At 36.7% G+C, this 18,007-nt stretch overlaps 1 protein-coding gene across 1 annotated transcript in view; it reads right to left on the reverse strand.

Annotated features, from left to right (window-relative positions):
• The window catches only part of LOC142330013 (uncharacterized), a 274,476-nt gene that overhangs the window by 198,590 nt on the left and 57,879 nt on the right, over positions 1 to 18,007 (reverse strand). The window lies entirely within an intron of this gene.

Below are 18,007 nucleotides of genomic sequence, written 5' to 3' on the forward strand. Positions count from 1 at the left end.
TAGATGAAGATGTCTTAGGAACGATAAATATTTTACAAAACTGTACAATAATTATAATTAATAAAGTCTTTAATATTATAAAAAGTTATTTTGTTCTAATTTATTCGATCAAATAAAATAAGCATTTACTTACCGGGTAATGGATTTTGTTACGGTAAAGATATCCGACCTTCGCGTCGGTCGTACTACAGGTGGTTAAAACGTCTCTTGGAATACATCCAATATTTATTTTATCAACATTCTGACCGTAAAATCTAGAAAACTATCGGCTTTATCGACGATTAGATTTTAAACTTTCACTTATGCCATCCGGATTCGGAAATTTCTTTCCGTTGTAATCGGACCACTCTTACAATATTTTACTTTAACGCCGAAAAAATTTAAAAACCGTAATAATACGACATATTTATAATATATCATTAATTGTTCTTTCGTTTAAAATTGTATAATATTGAAAAACGGGCTGGTGATGTATTATAATGAGAAAAAAGGTGACTTACGCGAGGAAGGAAACCGTTCGTTCAAATTCATCACAGAAGTACAGCGATTCGTAAATTTGTATTATCGAAGTTAAAAAACAGTCGGAAAGCGCAGGATGTGGATGGATTGTTTATATTTTCAAATTTTGACTAGTAGTAATTTAGTATTTGTAGTAACCGATTCTAATTTTTCTGCTCTTCTCATTCGTCACGGGATCGTAAGGAATATAAAATAGCGTTAGGAATTAACTTAATTCGCAGTATTTTTACTTTTATCTAGCCGACGGTAGAATCGCTTATAAAATATTGTCATTATATTTCATAAACGACGTACTTTCAAGTCCGTGTGTGTACATCGAAACACGGAGTCCGTTCGTATTACGGTAGATAACAAGTAGTTTTGACGCGACCAAAAACGTTTGAATGGTAAACTTGCAAGCAGGCGAAGTTTACTGACAGAGCTGTATTGGTTACCTGGCATTTCTCCCACCACCACCCCATTCGGTCGCCCTAGAGCATAGACCAAATGTTCCGTGCCAAAAAACGGCTACTGTGCCTCTAAAAAACGGTATAGCGACCTCGATCCTATCTGCTCCTAATGAGCTATCTAACTTGCGTGAGCGAATTAAGCAGGGTGCCGTACAGCAACCGCTTAAGTGTCCCAGTCGCTCACTTGTCAACAATAAAACTAAAACTAAATCGGGGAGGCGCACCCCTTGTTACAATTAAAACTATTGAAGTTCTTATATCTAAACGGCAGCAATTTAGGCTGCCACGCCTCGGTCGCTGTATGCCAGCTAGTACCTGTCCACCATTTAACAGCGCTTGGAGCTAGTTTGGCTGGTGGCCAGCCATTACCTCAAGGAGGTATTCCTACAACAGAGCTTAGGAGTCATTATTACATTACACAACCCTTAAAATTAACGATGACGGTTGAACATAGCAACCTCATCGGTCCGACACGGTCCGACAATGCGGCTCTCGCCACATTGACTCGCCGTTTGTGAGCGGCCAAGTTTCCCCCCGACCTCTAAGTTCCAGGGTGGCTCGATCTCGGGGCCCCCCCCCCCAAGAGCAGGGCAGTCTAACATCATATGCACGTTCGACTGGACCTCCCCGCAGACACACAACTCATCAGCCACCAGGCGAAACCGAAACAGATATTGGTTAAGGTTTACATGGTTGGTGAGCACCCGGGCACCCGACGCCCTTAAAAACGAACTCGAGGCATACCATCCCCCAGATCCTGTATAAAACTATACAAGGATCTTCCCTTAGTCGTGGTGTGCCATTCAAGCTGCCATGCCTCCATCGCGAGGCTCCATAGCCTCTTCCGCAGAGGGGAGATGGGCAACTGTACGAAATTTTGTTCCGGTGCATTGTGATCACCGTTCCGCACCGGTTCTGGCCCGGCTCGAAACCGCATCCCAAATGTCTCGGCCTCCCGACCTCTTCGCAACTTCCACATGACCGCTCGAACTTTCACCACTAAATCAATTGGGAGAGCCTTTCCCAATACAGTAGTAGCCTCGTAGGAGGTTGTTTTAAATGCACCAGTGCATACTATCATGGCTCCGCACTGGGCACTCTTTAAATTTTGAAGCAGTGCTCTATTTCTTTCCAAGCTATGCGCCCAAACTGGCGCCGCGTATGCGATCATACTTTCGAAAACGCCTCGGTACACCAAGTACATTTGGCGGCCCGACAGCCCGTAATCCTTCCGAGCAATCCTCCTAAGCTTGCGGATCACAGAGACAGCGTCCGCCGCAACTTGCTTAATATGGTTACTAAAAAGCAACTTATCATCAAACAAAACACCTAGGTACTTATGAACCCTCACTCGGCTGATTACACAGCCTTTATATTTAATATGGGGGTTTCGACTGCATGATAATTTGTCTGCACCCTTCAGAAGCATAAACTTCGTCTTGGGCACAGAAGTCTTTAAATTTTGAATGTCCATTCAGCCCTCGGCGGTTGACAAAGCCGCCTGCGCTCTACTTTCTAGTTGCGGTCGTGAATTGCCACGAACTAAAAGGAGACAGTCATCGGCGAAAGCGTGGGCCGTGACTCCTTCTGGGAATGTCAACCCCAGAAATCCGTCAAACACCAGGTTCCACAGCAGGGGGCCGAGAACGGAACCCTGCGGGCTTCCCCTGGTGACGGACTTTTCCACAACTAGGTGCGCATCTTTAAACAGAGCCGTACGGTTAGACAAATAGTATCTTACCACGGCCTGCAGGGCTTCGGGAACATTGCGGCGTTCCAAAGCATAGAGGACAGAACTCCAACACAAGAAAGGAAATGCTGCCTCTGTATCAATAAAAATAGCCAAAACATATTTGCAGTCGGCGCTTTCCACCTCGGCAAGAGGATTTAAGATGCAATCCTCGGTGTCAACCCCTTTAATGAAACCATATTGGCCTCGATTTAGAAAACAACTCATATCGATGCTTTCCTCGAGCCGTTCCACAACCAGCCTTTCAAGCAACTAGCTGAGAACCGGCAAGAGGCTGATGGGTCGATAACTGCTGACCTCACCAGGATCCTTTCCAGGTTTCAGGAGTACCCTCACCAAGGCCACCTTCCAGCAAACCGGAAAGCAGCCCCATCTTAGGCATCCCGTGAACATCTGCCAAGTGGCTCCCTTATGACAGGCAATAGACAATAATAGATGGTGAAAAAAATCCGGGTCAAGTTGGTCAATCCCATTGGGTCTTCTTCAATGCCATTCGAGAAACCACTCGGTCTATATCTTCGAGTTCCACGGTCCGAACGTCAGGGAATGGTGTTTCACCCGCCCTAACGCCGATTTCCGCTTCACCCTCCGGAGCATCTGGAAACAGAGTATCCAGGAACGCCCGGTAAGTCGCCACAGATGTTACAGTGTGGTCACGATCACCTAACCCGCACCGGACACCCGCACCGGACACTGGACAACACGTGCAATGACTTTGGCCTGTAACACGTCTTTGCGAGCTGCCAAGGATTGCGTTGCAACTCGCGCATGGAGTCTTTCCAAAACTTGAGTTTGGCTTCTTTGATGGCGTGAACATATTCATTACGGGCACGCCGGTAGATCCGAAGACGCTCAGCGCGCACGTTGTTGACGATGGTTCCCGTTAGGGAACAGCGCTGGTACCTTATCCGCGCGGATCTCACTCTTGCGCGCAGCACACTAAGGTCAGAGGACCACCATTTCTTGCCGGGCCTCCGTCTGCGTTCCACAGACGACCCCCCGGAAAATGGGGTCATGACGGCTCCAGGCACGCTCAGATCAGCGGACTGGCCGTCTATGACGGGTCCGTCCATTGGCCTAGGCCGCCGTAGGACCTCGTCACAGCCAGTCTTGATGGCCTGGCCGATTAGCTCCGCCATCAAGTCCACCTCCTCCCTACACTCTATGCGCCACTGCAATCCTTGTAAGGCAGCATCTCACACACGCCGCAGCCTGTGTCGATCCAGGCCCCTTAGGTTGTAGCGACCTGGATTTGGTACCCTTAGACCGCCTCCGTAAGCAATATCTAAGGTTATTATAAGCCTATGATCGCTCACACTGGCCTCGGGCCAGACAGTCCAACCACCTGTCCTCCGAAGCAAGTCGCCCGTCACCAAAGTGACGTCTATATAACTCTCTCCCAGTTCGCTGGAGAAAGTTGGCGGCTGCTCCGCATCATTAATAAGGTAGAGGTTTCTGGCTTCTGTGAACTGCTCGAGACTGACAGAGCTGTAAATTTTGTAGACTATAGCGGAATAAATTAATAACTTTTGTCGACCGTCAATTTTTACTTTCCCGCCTAAAACGATATATGCTACCGCAGCAGCCGCTGTAACTGGAAAGAATATAGATCGGCCAAAAAAAGTATAAAAAAAATAATCGGTCTTTTTTTTTAAGTTTTACGCTTTAAGGAGAAATTTAAAAATATTTTTTAACAAAAAAAAACATAAATGAATAAATTTAAATAAACTGCAAATAATCTAAGGAAAACATTTTTCATTCCGATGCTCCCAAGTCCAAAAAATCTAGTTTGGTCAGACGGACGCTAGTGCATATGTACGTACTTATTTATGTCAGCCAGTATTTGGTCTTATAACTCTGGACCCCGTTGACCGATTTTCTTCAAACTCGGTAAACAGATACTACTTATAAAGTATCAGATACTATCTGATAAAGTATCAGAAATAATACATATTCAAACAATCTTTTAAATTGTGAAGTATGATCCCACGGGAACTCCATTTTTTTAAATAAAGTTACCGTGTAGTCCCCGTTGATACAAAAAAAAAACACTTGAATTTTCAATTTTGAAAATTAAATTAAAAAAAAAAAAGATATTTTAAATACGGATTCATTCGCTCACTTGATATTTAAGACTTAAAAGCTTGTTTATTGAGTAGTCATTTACTATAATAAACGCTCCGATTAGGTTCAATGTTGTTCAACAAAAGGTAAAACAAATTATACTTTACTAATAAAATAAAATATGAAAACGGTGATCCGTTTCCATATTTTCCCTTGTCCAGGGAAGTCGAAAATCAGGCCGAACCGGGGAATGAATATATAGGCAAATATTTATGAAAAATTTCAAATTTTTTGAGATACGAGCCAAAACCAAGAAATAACGTTGAATATCCTTCTAAATCCGATCGACGTAAAACTTTGGAATTTGAAATAATTTGATAAATACTTTCATCGCACTACCTCTCAATTTTCTAAGAGCACTATACAGTAAGTAAAAAATTCTAAATGGAGAAAACTAACTCTCCTCTTTTTAAATTGTTTCCAAAATTTAATGCCATCAACGCCCCACATATGGACTTTTTGAGCCCTTTTTCAAAGAACTTATGTCGAGCTAATCAGGACATATTAATAAAATTACAAGTCGACACGCGTACTTACTTTTAAGTACATACATTTAGATATTCTATAATTTTTTTTGTGTTTTTCGAACAAAGGGGTTTTTCGAAGCTCAACACCTTCAGAAATTCCGATACCCAAAATTTGGCCGATCACTGTAGTTTCTACAGCGATCTTTACAGCTTTGCTGCTGCAGTTGCAAAGTGGCTGTGTCGATAAAATAAAAAGTCTACTTTCGCATCTTCAATAAAAGATTTTTAGTAACTTTTGTTTCTCCATAAATAAATCGGCTCACCGGGCTGATTTAGCGGTTAACTCGTCGTCTTAAATCGGTTTTTAACAGCTGATTTTCGAAGTCGAAGGTTCTGAGGTAGTAAACGTCGGTTGCTTCTATACGAATTTGAATACTAAGCGACGGATAACTGTGTTCTTCGGTGGTCGGCATTAAATTAACCACACTTCTCAGGAACGGTCGGCCTGAGTCTGTACAATACTACTTACTTCATTTACATGACGTACATGTAATCTCGTCATCCTCATCTCGTTAGACTGTGAGGGAGCTGTTGATTACCGTTTCCTGGTTGAACAGATTACATCGTTACATAAAAAAAATAAAATAAATAATATATAAATTAAATAATTTATATAATATAAATTTAACGGTGACATTCCATCTTTTGAACGGAAATAAAGTATTTTTTATAACGACTTTAATAAGAACATAAGGTTCGCAATTCTACCGGTATATATATTTTATGCTTACTCATGAGCAGACGCACTGCTTTTTAAGATCGGTCTTTATTTTGTAGGATAAATCCTATAATATCACACGGTTAAATTTCTTTTCTTAAATGAAATGTTTTCTTCGTGCAAAGTAAGAAAATATTTTTTTACCGTCTTTTTTGTTAGTATCTAATCGTTATATTATAAAATTACATAAGTCTTTCTAATATTCAGAGTATTTTCACAAAAACTTTAAGAAACTCTATCGGAAAAATTGAACTACCTTTAAAAAAGTAATTGTTATTCCCCCAAGAATAAATAAATAATTTATTCAGGTCTGTAAATAAGAAAAATTACATAAATAACATCAGGAATGGGCAAGTACGATACTACTAGAATCAAAGAAGGAATCGCTCCGTGATTTACCTGGATGAATCAAGGGAAACCGTGGTAAAACCTTGATCGCAACAGTATCAGAAAATCTACGATTAATTATAAAATAAAAAATAGTTTCGTTAAAGTTCATATTAAATACTTAAATAAAAACATATAAAATAAATAAATGTACACTAAGATACTAAATATACAAAATAACTGCAAAATAGATGATAATTTTGAAGGCATTAATGAAAATTATTTAAGCGTATATTTTATGTAAACGTTTAATACTATGGAGAAAATACGTATATTTAAATCTTTAATTATTATTATTATTTTAAAATTCGTCATTAATATTGTATCCGTAAAAGAAAATCTTTTAATCTCAGTTTAAATAAATAAGCGGGAAAATCTTTTGAAATGATACGGTAATTTATTAAAAAAACGGCGTTGCCGTTTTTAAGGCCGATTAGATAACGTTTTAAAAAAAATTTTACCGATTAAACGGGGGCTAACATTGAAAAAAAGAAATTAATTGTACAATTATCCAATCTACACGTTAGAAAAATGTCGGTCGTCCAAATGATACTTCAATTTTAACGTATTTAGCCAATCTTATTTCAATTTGATTCTCAGTTATCAAAATAACAACGTCAAGAATTTCTATTAAATGAACTCTATCTCGTGAAAACCATTGACCGAGAGAGACAGGTCATTCATTATCGAGTGGAAACGACGGTTTCACTTTCATGTCGGAGAGAATATCTTTGTGAAAACGATTTCTTTTAATATTGTAATCGGAATATTTGCACGTAAAATTTTTTTTTGCAAATTTAATACTCGTATTTGTAAAATTGAGAAATCGGTTTTTCGAGTCGTTTTATTTATTTTCTATTTATTTATCTGCGTATTTTTTTACAAGGTAAATAAATGTATTTTTATCTAAATAAAATATAATTTAAGAATTTTTTACCCGCGACGGAACGGAGATGGTATATGCGTCTGGGGTAAGAGGTTGTGTGTATGTCTGTTACCAATTTCCTCTAAAACTACTGAACCGATTTCGATACGGTTTTGTTTGCATTACATAGGTATCACTTTAGAGCAGGTTCTTAAACGTTTTTACGGTTATAGGCCAACAGGAGGGGCTGCAGTAGATGCGCTTCTATAAAACGGCTGGGCCGATTTTGCATTACATAGGCATTACCTCAGATCTGATTCGTAGGTTAGTTTTACGGTGATAATTAATTAATTATGCACATGTTGCGTCGTTCCATTCCTTTACTTTAAAATTTGTGATGACAATATTTGGGTGTTGGGGTTTTATTCTATTTGTTTTTAAATTTTAGAATTTCCTTTACGTAGAAAAAATATTTACCGATTTCTTTTTATATACTACATCAGTCACGTGGCATTATCAATAAAATTCACGAATTCATTATTTGACGTCGGGAAATGAGCTTAATTAAGGTCGTAAGATTTGAGGACACGGTTCAACTGTTGTAAGTCGGTATCATTTTATTAATACGATAATAAAAACGGGAATAAACAAATTAATTATTTTAGGAAGGGAGCGGTTTATTTAAAAAAAGTTTTTGGCCGATTGTAAATTTACCAAATAGTATTGAAAACGCATCGCCGTAATCTTTTCACTTTACCCATCTGAAATATGATCATTAGCACCTAAGAATCTGCTCACCTTTTTATATTAATACCAAATTTTATTGTAATCAGTGCTATGTAAGCAGTGTATTCATATTTAGAAAGCTTCTCGGTAAATTAAAAATTTTTTGGATATTCTGTATTTTTCCGGGCGAAAGTGCTTCCGCCCAGAAAAAATTATCATCGCCCGGATAGGATATATTTGTTATAAATAAATAAATGTTAAATTTGACGATAAAAATTAATTAAAACCTTAGACCCAGCGACGTAAAATTGATTACATTCCAGAGAAAAAAGCCTGTAACGTATGCTAAGCGAAATAAAAACACAAAGATGTATCGCAATATTAATCCCGATTAAAATAACAAAATTACCATCTGCTTTATGGCAAATGACATAAACACAAACGGACGGCTCTAGAAATCGTAAAACGGAAGATAGCATCATTTCATTATCAGCTGCCATAATTATCATTTGTTTGCTTGGCATTTCTCCCGCCGCCACCCTATTCGGTCACACTAAAGCAAAAGACCGAATGTCTGTGCCACAAACGACTACTGAGCCTCGAAACAGTTTAGCGACCAGTGTTCTAAATAGCTGCTAGAGCTTACCTAACAGCGTGAGCGAACTAAGCGCGATGCCATACACCACCGGCTTAGGTGTCCCAACCGCTCACTTGTCATATATAACCAAAATGGGTAAGCGCACCCCATCAACTACTAAAAATATATATGACTTGTCCGTAAATTAAAATTTACTTCGTCTAGACAGCAATTCGCTGCCACGCCTAGGTCACCGAATGCCAGCAAGTACCTAAACTAGCCCTGAGTACGGCTGATCATCAGCCAATTATTATGGGTCCAAGAGCTATAAAATGGTGGACAGGATATGAATAGAGCACTTGTTCAAATTTTAAGGAGTGCCCAGCACAGAGCCTTAATAGTATGCACTGTTTTTAAAACAACCTCCTACGAGGCTACCACCGTATTGGGAAAGGCTCTCCCAATCGATTTAGTGGAGAAAGTTCGGGCAGCCATGTGGAGATTGCAAAGAGGCCGGAAAGCCGAGGTATTTGGGATGCGGTTTTGAACCGAGCCAGTATCGAAGCGGAACGGTGATCACAATGCACCGGATCTAAATTTCGTTCAGTTGCCTCTTCTGCAGTCTCCTGCCTGCGGAAGAGACTGCAGAGCCTCGCGATGGAAGTATGGCAGCTGGAATGGGACACCACGACTAAGGGAAGATCCTTGTATAGCTTTATACAGGATCTGAGGGGACGGTATGCCTCGAGCTGGTTTTTAAGGGAAACGGGTGCCTGAGTGCTCACTAACCATGTTAATTTCAACCAATATCTGTTTCGATTACGCCTGGCAGCTGATGAGCTGTGCGTCTGCAGGGAGGTCCACTCATATAAACACCTGATGTTTGACTGCCCTGCTCTTGGGGGGGGGGGGGGGTCAGGCACCGGACCACCCTGAAACTTAGAGATCAAGCGGAAAATTGTACACTCTCAAACGGCGAGTCAATGTGGCGAGAGCCGCATTGTCGGACCGTGTGGGAGTTCCTTGATGCGGTTGCATTGTTCAACAGACATCAATAGTTTACCTAAGGGAAAATATTCTTACCGCACTGCTGTGTGACGCTAACCTAGAGATATATGTGGCTGACCACCAGCCAATTAAGACTCCAAGCGCTTTAATATGATGGGCAGGTACTTGCTGGCATTCAGCGACCTAGGCGTGGCAGCGAATTGCTGTATAGACAAAGTAAATTCTAATTTACGTTATATATATTTTTAGTCGTTGACGGAGTGCGCCTACCCGTTTTAGTAAATATATGACAAGTGAGCGGTTGGGACACGTAAGCCGGTGGTGTATGGCATCGCGCTTAGTTCGCTCACGCTGTTAGGTAAGCTCTAGCAGCTATTTAGGTACCGGTCGCTAAACTGTTTCGAGGCTCAGTAGTCGTTTGTGGCACAGACATTCGGTCTTATGCTTTAGGGCGACCGAATGGGGTGGTGGCGGGAGCAATGCCAAGCAAACCAATTACAGCTTTTTCCTTCCGCAACGGAAAACAAAAAAATATTAAAGGCTTTATTAATAATTTAATGCTAAGATAAAGGGTGAATTACTTAAATACGCGCATGCGCGAATGTTTTTATTAAAATATTTGTCATATGTTCTCGTTTTGCGGTCCCTAAGCCGCAGATGCAAAAGACTTGGAGGTTTTTTACTGAAAGAAATACTCTCCCTGTTACAAAAAAAGGTCACAGGGTATGAAAAAATTTCATCCGGAGGTGCCGAGTACGAATTCCGATCAGGCATGGCATTTTTACACGCGCTTCAAATAAATTCATCTCATCCTCTGAAGCAATACCTAACGGTGATCCCGGAGGTTAAAAAAAAGTATGAAAGTAAAAGGGTACGAATCAAAATAAAAAATTGATGTAGACCCTACATGACTTCCTTATATCCCTATTAAATTTCATATACGCATTGTTTTAAAATGAAAAGTATATAAAATTTTATTTCATTAATAACTTCTGATATTTTTTCATATATTTTTTTTATCGTTTTAATGAATTATTATTTATCGTAAATTTTTTTTTATATCAGAGGTTAATAATTATTAATAAATCAATATATTTAAATTTAAAAAAGTAATAAAAGGGACGGACTCAAACCGACGTGCCTTTCCCCTTGTAAGATCCAAATATTTCATAATTAAAATTTTATTTGGCTATAACTCTGGAACCGATGAAAATAAGTACCAATAATGATATATCGTTGAAAATCTCTCGATTAGGGATTATTACAGCAGTTAAGAAAAAGTCCAAAATCTAAATTGTTTTGGATTTTGGGATTTTTTAGACGCACTTGGTTCAGTCGATTGCAATCAAAAGGGGAGGTGCACAACTAGATGTAATAACAGTCCTAAATCCAAAATTTCAACAATCGTTTTTTAATTGAGCGAGATACGTACGTACGTACAGACGTCACGCCGAAACTAGTCAAAATGAATTCAGGGATGGTCAAAATGGACATTTCCGTTGAAATCTGAAAATTGAAATTTTTTGCGATCACAATACTTTCTTTACTTCGTGCAAGGAAGTAAAAATGTATTCAATAAAAATTTTGAAAAACTTAAACTTGTAATTATTGTATTAAAATTATTGAATTAGGGCTATAAATATAAAATAATCGAGAAATAATAATAATAATAACAAAAAAGCCCTCATTGTGATGTTCCGATCCGAGATAGAAAAGATTTTATAGATAAAAGGTGCATTAGATTAATGAACTTAGAGATGTCGAATTTTTTAGGATTTTTGTATCTGACATGCCATTTGTAGCCTATCGTTACTTACGTTGGCATAATCGAGCGTAACGAAAATGACAGTTACTTTCAAATTATTACAGCGGTTCTCAAATTATAAAATAAAATTTATAAAAAGAATTTTGAAAACGTTGAAAAAATGTCAGCTTACGCTTTAATTTTGATTCTGTTTTTTTAATAATTATTATTCCAGTTTTGCGCATAGCTGACATAATTATTCAATTATGAATGCAAACCGGGAAATATTTAATTTTCAAAAAGAATAGAATAATAAAAACTAGTCCGACGATGTGTGTTTAATGACATTACACAATTTAAGTAGCGGTTAACGGTAACCTAAAATAATGCGACAAATCTGTCGAGCGAGCCAAAAAAATTAACCTCCTTTTTGTGACGCAGACTCATTTTTCTTTATTCACGCGTTTTTTCATGTGTAATGGGAATGAAAAAAGAAATAACATTTTATAAAAATAATTGAATAAAACAGAGTACTTAAAAAAAGGAGCGTTGTCACTGACATTTATTAAGCGAATAACAAAAATTGTTTACACTCCTTTATTCTCATTTCGTACAAAAAAAGTAAAAAAATAAAATGAAAACGGAAACGAAAAAAACTAACTCGGATGGAATTAGAAGCGTTTTATTGTTGCATACACAAAAACTAAAAATAAAAAGAAGACTTCACACATATTAATTTGTTTATTCCTCATCTATTATATAATATATTCTTCCAGAAAATTTATTCGATCGCGAAAATATAAAACGTTTACTTTTTAAAGTTGTTTACGTACGACTGAACCTTTTCCGCAATAAAAATGTTAACTTTTCGCTTTTGTAATTAATTACTTCGAAGAATGAGGAAAAATAAGTAGAAAAAACACAAATTAGAAAAAGTATTTTTACAAAGAATGAAAGATTTCGTCAAAAAAGAAATGCGCTAAAATCAGTAATAAAGCTATAATTAATAATAAAGCTAGATTTCATTATTAAAATATTTTTACGGACGTATCTAATTTTTATGATGTCCCGTAAGTTTCCATACGTAGGAAAATGAAAACCATTTTTATTTAAGTTTTTCTTTTATATATATATTTCAGGCGTTTGAATAAAGAGCAACAAATAGAAATCGTACTGAAGGCCGGTTCAAGAAGCAGTAGCGGAGTTGCGATCGAATTTAACCGAAAATGTAGAATGAATATCACACACGATCCTGTAGCAAAACAACGTTTATTTTATTTTTCTACGTATGGAAACTTACGGGAGACTGTATCGCAGTAAAACGTAGAAACGATGTCACGAAAAAGAAAAACAATAGGGGCTTTGTAAAGCATTTTAAAGAAAATGCGTATAGGCCTGCAGTATTTATAACAGAATAATAAATACTTATAAAAGTATTTTAGGCCTTGTTATCTTGATTCAAATCGCTAATATACTTTGTTTTGAAACTGCGGTTTTCAGTTTCCTATTCGTCACTAGACGGATGCCTAGCTTTAATTTTTAAAAGAAAGTTCCTTTGCTGTTCCGTTATATCATAAGTAGAAGTTTTCTCGAAATAAAATACAACACAGTCGTAAAAAAGTAAAATAAAATTACGTCGCCCACGAGCGCGATTTGAAGATTTTTATCGCTTTCCCGGCTACAGCTAGCTCTACCACAATAATACCTATAAAGGGAAAATATAGCGATCGGCGAAAATTTTGGATATCGGGATGTTTGAAAAGTCTACGTTTCAAGATTCCTCGGTGTAAAAAAACTCAAAAAAAGTTACAGCTGTTTCCAGAAAGTGTAGTACACCGTGTGTCGACTGTATTTTGATTAATACTTCCGGAACCGCTCAGCATAATTCTTGGATAATGGCTCGAAAATATTTTATATATGACGCATCGATGGCATTAAACTTTGAAGAAACTTAAGATAGGAGGAGGGTATTTTTAATTAATAATGGTTTTTTGATGTAGCGGTGTAAAAAAATCTAATAAAATAATTCAATAAAACTAATATTTACGAAGCTATTAACGATCAAAAAATGTTAATTACAGCCGTTTTGGAATTTTTAATGTAAAATTTTAAAACTTATTTATTTTTCAGATGTCGTCGAGTAAATTTATATCGAATTTCATCGACATACCTCTTAAAAGTTATCTAAAGTTATTACCTCTTAAAAAGTTATGTAAGGAACGGTCCTCGGATAACTTTTTAATGAAAAAACACAAAATGTAACGGGTCAGGGATAACTTCTTTTTTTGATGCCCCGAATCAATCCGTTAAGTTTTGGAGACACCTGCTGAAATATTTAGGATACTTTTACCGTAAAATAATCTCTTTAGCGGGAATTTGGTCAAGCGATTTTTAAAGCTCGATCAAGCTTGAACGCGTGATAGAATTGTAAGAACGGATAGCGATTTTCTACGCCCGTTCTTCGTTGGCCTTTGCTATTCGGAGAAAGAACAATTTATCGTATCGTACGGTCGAACGGAGAAGACGCGTTTTCTTACGAGTAAAAGAGGACATTCGACGCGACCTGACAGGCGTAATGAAAAATTTACTAAAAGCTGTTTATAACTCTAAACTTCTTCTGACAGCATCTAAAATAATCTTATAGGAAGATTAAATTTTTCGTGCGCTTACTTCTCCGGCCTTCGCTTTCGCGGTGAAAACCGGAAAACTTTTAACCGATCCTTTATAAAACGATTAAGTAAAGCTGAAGATTATCCGTAATTTCTCGAAAAATATTATATTACTTTTGATAACATCAGTAATGCGATATAAAAAGATACAGTGTAACTGTAAAAGGGCCTTTCAACTGAAAAAGATGTTTCCAGATAAGGAGCGTTATCGTTTCGCTACACGTGGTTATAACCTTTTTTTTAGTTAATTTTATTTTTAATCGACAGATTTACTAGAAACACGATCGTTTTATTCTAAAAAAAATATATAACCGGCATATAATCTACGAATGTAAAACACGGCTTTAAATTTTACGTTAAGTTAAACGTATAATTCGAAAATTATTTACGATTCGATTCGATTATAAAATTTAAGAACAGATTTCATTTTTTTTGACTTGTTTGTAGCGTCGATTTTAAAACTCTTTCTTTAATTTAGTTTTCGATGTTTGTTTTGTAACCGTTAGAATGATTTTAAAAAATATTAATAAAAAACGTTTAAATACTAGACGGATCCGGTAGTAAAACGTCTACGAAAAAAAGAATTAATAAAATTTACTTTATATATGAAAAGTGCTGACTATTATTTTCAATTTATAAGGCGATAGATATGCTTACTCGTACTCTACCGAACGAACAATGTTTTTAGCTGTTAATAAGAGTTACAGTAATTTGTCGAAATAAATCATCTCTGTCGCTGGTTTTAATGACTGTGGAACACATATCTAATCGTAGTCGCTTTCTCTGAGAACGATGACTTCATACGGCCACCGAGGAATCACTTGTACAGCTGGATGTCGCTCGCACATCAGCGGTCCTTAGCGTGAAGAAAACAACGGGTGAGTACTTCATTTCTCACCCACCGGGTCGGTCTAGCGGTGAACGCGTCTTCCCAAATCAGCCGATTTGGAAGTGGAGAGTTCCAGCGTTCAAGTCCTAGTAAATTCAGTTGTTTTTACACGGATTTGAATACTAGATCGTGGATACCGGTGTTCTTTGGTGGCCGGATTTCAATTAACCACATATCTCACGAACGGTAGAACTGAAACTGTACAAGACTACACTTCATTTACACTCGTACATATCAAACTCATTCGTCCTCTGAAGTATTATCTGAACGGTAATTCCCGGAGGTTAAAAAGAAAAAGAAAAAAATACTTCGTTCCTCGAGTTCATTAACGAGCCTGGCACGGGATAGCTTATCGGTAAAAAAATGAATAAATATTTTTATAATAAATATTAAAGCGAGTGTTTTCTAAAAAGTTTTAGTTTGAAAAATTTAATAATACAGACGTAGGTAGAGAAATAAGAGTAGTTAGTACATAATGTTTCCGTTACTCTTTTTTAAATATTAATTATCTTTTAATAAAAAATGAACGTCTAAACAAACAGACGAGAACTTAGAATTAGAGATTTAATCGGAATGGAAATAAAGAATTACCGCACACGTTATTTTAAACTGACTTTTAAAAGAAAATAACAGAAATCATATTTGGATGTTGGAAATATTAAATGTAAAGTAGGATTTAAGTCGGAAAATAATTTATATAAACCGTTAACCGAACCGTTTTGCGATGACATATTTGTAAAAGTTGTACCTTTTGCAGAACGCGAATTAAAAGATGGAAAAGTATCTACGGTTAAAAAAGAAATTTGCGGATCTTACAACAGTTTTTTGTTTCTAAATATAAATTAGTTAAACGCGGTGTGAAATCAAGAAGCGGCACATTATCGTTTATACCGTTCTTGGAAAATCCAAAAGAAGATAAATTTTCGGTTATTAACTACAAAGTAGAACTTGTAAACGTACAGATTAACCGACTTCTAAAAGAATTCCCAAAAAATCATTTAAAAAGTTACGCGAAATTGGTTTTATATTTTGGATTTTGATGTAACTCAAAATTTTACTGGAGTATTCGATAAAGACGAAACAATAACATATTTATGCGAAAATAAAACCGGATCTGTCAAGTCACGGAAAACAGATCCTATAAAACGGCTACAAATCGGTGGTCTTATAGTAATGGTAAGCACAACTAGAACGTAAAAGAATTTTTTAGAATAGACTTGTTAATTCGCAAAAGATAAAATTTTTCTGGATTTTTAAGGAGAGAAGCATTTCTTTTACGAATAAAAAAAAACCGCTTAAATATTTATTATTGGTCGAAAGAGAAAGCGTTCTTACAGTTACAAACAAAAGGTGTCCGTATTCCATTAAATTCTTGCGTTATATCGAAATCCTAAAGATAAAACCGATTTTTCAGAAATTTCTAAAACAAATAGTGACAATTCTTCAAGAAGTTCGTTAATCTGTACATCTAAGGTTCTACTTTATATTCGATAACAGCAAACTTATATTATTTTGAAAATGTAGATTAGCCGAGTCATAATTGTACGAGAATAAGAAAGGAAGTTTTCCTCGCTGCGCTTGACAAGTACCGCCGGGTCTCTCATCGGATACCCTACCGCGTGTCATTACTACCGGCCGCATCCGTTTCCCAGAGGGCTTCCCAACCCTCTCCTGCCGCAATCCGATAGATAGGAAGGAACCACCCGTCCATTCTGCGATAGGGTAGCTGCACTGGCAGTTTCTAGATTAGCTTCTAAAGCCTAGAGCTTCTAAGGGTTTTCTAGATTAGCCGGGCCATAATTGTATAAGAAAGGACAACTGCGGGTACAGAGAAATTTATTTTATTTTTCTTAACCGTGTGGCACTTTTTACTTTTGCCTAATTCATAAGTAGAAATAACACCGCCCACAAAAACCGTAGTAAACTCTTTCTACAAAATTTCTTTAATTTAACAAATTTATTTTTTTATCGGTAATTCTTTTCCATTTTTACATCCTTGTGGGAAGTAATGTATTCGCGATAAAATTCGGTTTTTAGATTTCAACGAAAATATCCATTTTGACTAGTTTCGGCTGACGTTTGTACGTTCGTACGTATGTACTATGTATCTCGGAAAAACGATTAGCCGTCGAATGTTGAAATTTTGGATTTCGGACTGTTGTAACATCTAGTTGTGCATCTCTCGTTTTGACTGCAATCGACTGATCAAAAGTTTTCAAAAAAACCCAAAATCCAAAACATTTGCATTTTGAACATTTTCTTAACTGCAGTAATAGGCCTCAGTAATAAGCCCTTACCGATAGCTTTTCAACGATATATCATAAGCGGTACTTATTTTCATCGGTTCCAGAGTTATAGCCAAATAAAATTTTAATTAATGAAGGCACATCGGTTCAAATCCGACTTCATTTCCTTTTTTTAACTTTTTTTTCATTTAAATAAATTAACTTATTAACCGTTATTAACTTTTGTAAAACAAGTTTTACGATAAATAATAATTCAATAATAACAATAAAAAAGTATGAATAATATCAGAAGTTATTAGCGAAATAAAATTTTATGTCCCTTTAAAAATGCGTATAAGTAATTTAATAGGCGTACATGGAAATCATGTGATGTCCACATTAGATTTTTTAATTCGGGTTCCGCAAAAGGTACCAGTCGCAATTATAATTTTATCGCAAAACGGTTCGATTAATGGTATAAATAAATATTTTTCGATTTAAATTTTTCTGTATTTTAATATTTCCTACATTTCATATAAAATTTATTTCTTATAAGATAAATAAGATAATCTCTTGACTTTTTTTAATACGATTTCCGATATTAAAAAAAAAAATCTCATTAGAATACCTTGTACAGTCGATAAGATGGTGCCTAGCCTAGTTCGACGTGCGTTCCGTAGAAAGTTTAATCGCGACCCTTACAGTGAAATTCGTCGTCGGCATAATAGGTTTGAAACGACCGGATGGTCTGTGTAAAGGAAGAGTACGGGACGACTGAGAGTGTCTGAAGAAAATGTTGAACGTCTCCGGGAGTCTTTCCTCCGTTAATG

Source organism: Lycorma delicatula, chromosome 9, assembly GCF_047948215.1.
Source record: "Lycorma delicatula isolate Av1 chromosome 9, ASM4794821v1, whole genome shotgun sequence".
Classification (NCBI taxonomy): Eukaryota; Metazoa; Arthropoda; class Insecta; order Hemiptera; family Fulgoridae; genus Lycorma; species Lycorma delicatula.